Source organism: Vicia villosa, unplaced genomic scaffold (assembly GCF_029867415.1).
Source record: "Vicia villosa cultivar HV-30 ecotype Madison, WI unplaced genomic scaffold, Vvil1.0 ctg.000287F_1_1, whole genome shotgun sequence".
Classification (NCBI taxonomy): Eukaryota; Viridiplantae; Streptophyta; class Magnoliopsida; order Fabales; family Fabaceae; genus Vicia; species Vicia villosa.
In genome coordinates this window covers 471,299-474,881 of record NW_026705123.1, presented here as the reverse complement: position 1 = coordinate 474,881, position 3,583 = coordinate 471,299, and positions in this window count along the sequence as shown.

Genomic DNA, 3,583 nt, shown 5'->3' with positions numbered 1-3,583 from the left:
AAAAAAAAACTAAGGGATGATAGCTATAAGGGAGCTCGCTTCGAATCCCAGTCACTGTATTTTAAGTATTTTTTTCAATGGTTTAATTAGTATTTCTCTCTTGGCGCCTTTCCCGCTTCCCTTTTTTCTTTGTTATATTTTTTTCATTTTTTCTTAGTATTAACCTCGGTTACTTGGTCAAACTGAGAGGTAATATATTTTGGATCAATAATTTCAAATTACTATTTTTAAAAGCCCATTTTAATTTTTTGTTTTATATATTCAATTCCCTCGGTTTTCATCAAAAACCGATTTGATATATCTTTTAAATGAATTTCCATAATATGTCGCTATTGTGTTTTTTATATTTTCTATTTTTAATTAATACTTTCACGTCGATTTTTATATAAAACCGACATGTCACATATTTTACATGAAATATTTCAGACTACTAGCTAGTTTCTAACTTTTCATTTACCTATCAACGCTCATCAAAACTTTTCCAACAGATATTCTTCAAAACTCGTTTGAGGTACGTTTGTTCTTTTTTATCGTGTTTGAGGTTTATATCACTGAAGTGGTTTAAATCACTTGTACGTTTGTTCTTCTTTATCATGTTTGAGGTTTATATAACTGAAATGATTTATATCACTGAAATAGTATCTCTTGATCATTTGATTTTTCACCGAAACGTTAGTTAGTTAGTCTCTTGATCATTTTGTTTCTACGTGTTTGTCTCTTGATAGTCATGGCCGATTCGACCAGCGCCTCCCATTCAACATCTGTTTCAACCTCTGTTAATAAAAAACGTAAAAGAAAATCTAGAGGTGCCACGATGTATAACAAGGTGAAAAAATTCCACGGCTCGTTACCCAAAACCTATAAGGTGTTTGGTAAATAGACCATCTCTCTTATACATCCAACGTTCCACCCATTCATAGGCAATGTGGGACTTTAATCACTCTCACTTGCACCCAACATTCTCCCCCACAAGTGTGAGTCTCCCACATCCTATAATAGGATCCTACATCGGATCCAGCTCCCATTCCTCCACCTAGCCGAACCACGGCTCTGATACCATTTATTAGCGCAACAATCGGGGGAGGGTCGAGCGAGGGGCATTGTTATTTCCGAGACTTTCCTTTGAGCAACACACCTTTGTGGAAGACACACCATTTCTCCACCTAAAACCTTAAGGTGATAGGTGAGTGGGTTTTCCCACTTATAAATGCTCAAGTCACCACATTTCTATCCAATGTGGGACTATTTTTCCCCACATTCGCACTTGCATTATTTTCAACACCCCCCTCAAGTGTCCCTTTCTCGAATCAAGCTCTGATACCACTATTGCAGAGTTCGGGTGAGTCGGGAGCACCAATGGTATCAATGCTCCAGGATCACAAGTGAGGGAGACGCCATATCTCAACCCAGAACCTTAAGGTGTTAGGTAAATGAGTCATCTCTCTTATAAATCCAACATTCCGCTCATTTATAAGCAATGTGGGACTTTAATCACTCACACTCTCTAATACCATTTGTTAGCGCAAGAATCGGGGGAGGATCGAGCGAGTAGCATTGGTATTTTCGGGACTTTTCTTTGAGCAACACAAATTTGTGGGAGACACACCACTTCTCCACCTAAAACCTTAAGGTGATAGGTGATTGGGTTCTCCCATTTATAAATGCTCAAGTCACCACATTCCTATCCAATGTGTGACTATTTTTCCTACACTCACACTTGCATTATTCTCAACACTCCCCCTCAAGTGTGAGTCTACAATGCTCCCCCTCAAGTGGAAGCTCTCTCTTCTACATTCTCTTGTATGCGTTGACTTTCTTCAACTACGCGTAAGCCGGTCCCTTTTTCGAACCAGGATCTGATACCACCGTTGAGGAGTCTGGGTGAGTCGGGAGCACCAATAGAATCAATGCTTCAGAACCACAAATGAACGAGACACAACATCTCAACTCAAAACCTTAAGGACTAGATGAAGTATTTTGAGCCGGACACTATTAAGTGGGGAGGCACTAGTAGGCATCAAATCACAATTCAAAATGCTTACAACATGTTCCTTCATAATCAACCTATCATCGAAGGGGTAGCGCCATATTCAAACTTTCATGTGGTTGCTGTCTGATAGACGTATTCTTAATAACAAACAAACGCGGGAGTGGGTGTGGTTTGTCCATATCCTCTACATGTCCCAATAGTGGGAATCATGATGAGATTCTTCTCTATGTTCTTTGTGATTATTCAAATAGAAACTCAAGTGTCGGTTAGACTTGTAGAAATTTTGTTTTACGAAATCAAGTTTGCTGTCGTAACCTAGACTAAACAAAAAAGTGGCACCGGCCGTACGTATTACCCGTACTAGTAATGGAATGGAAACTGAAAATAGTACTGCAATTTTCCACTTACTTGAAGAGAATCTCACTGTTCATTGTTGAACTTGACCGTAATGCATTGCCTTGGAACTTAAAAGTATAGCTCTTGCTCAGCCACTATTTCTCTGAATTAAATGCATGAAAGTGATCGATTGTAACTGTTATTCATTTTTCTATTTTTCTATTCACGTATTGACTAACACAAACAAATAAATTTTTTTAATCAACCAAGTAGGCTTTCTATTTGACTGGAATATTTTTTTCATTTTGGTGCAACCACTCTACTTTTGCAAGATAGTGGGAGTGTTCAAAACATGCAAAGATAAAACATGGAAGTTTGAATTATAATTTGTAATCAACCAAGTAGTAGGGTTTTCTATTTGACTAAATATTTTTTCATTTCTAGTTTTATAAATTTTCCAACTAATGATGACAAAAAGGGATCTATCTAAACCACTAGCATGAAGTTGGAAGTTGAAAGTTGAAATCAATTACAAACATAAGTAAAGAGTGTTGGTTTGTTTGAACAAACCTTCTTTAATTGTTTTTTTAGTAATCTATTTGAAGAGTGTTGTTGAATTAACGGTAGAATAATTGTTTAAGTTGTGTTACTGGCAATATTTTTTGTTTTTTTGTTTTTTCAGAGAAAGAAATACTGAACCTTTAATTTATAATTATAAATTTTTTATTTTAAAGTAAACAATTTTAATAATTTTACAACAGTTCTAGATTATATAATAAAATATTTTTTATTGTTTATATTAATAAAAATAAACAAAATTAAAACTTTCTCTTTTTAATTATAAAAAAAAATATTAATTGATTCATATTTTTTACCATTTATTTATTTAAATTATTTTATATGAATATAGATAATATTCGTGTATTTATGAATAGACTTCCGACTAAAGATCTTTTGATGCACAGTGGTATTAACTTTACTTCTTTTAATTTAAATTGTGTGTCTTGTGATATGCATTTGAAAGAAATTGTTTCGTGAGTGGATTTTTTGGGTTGGAAGCAGAAAGGGTGTATTCCATTTTTTATGGAATGACATGCTTCGAGCCGTGCCAAAAGAGTTAAGATTGGCAAATTAGGGGTGTTATGGTTAGCCACTACTTGGATTATTTGGTTGACAAGGAATGACTTTTGTTTTAATAACGAGACTTGGAATATTAACAATATGGTGTAGAATATTAAGATTTTGGTTTGGAGGTGG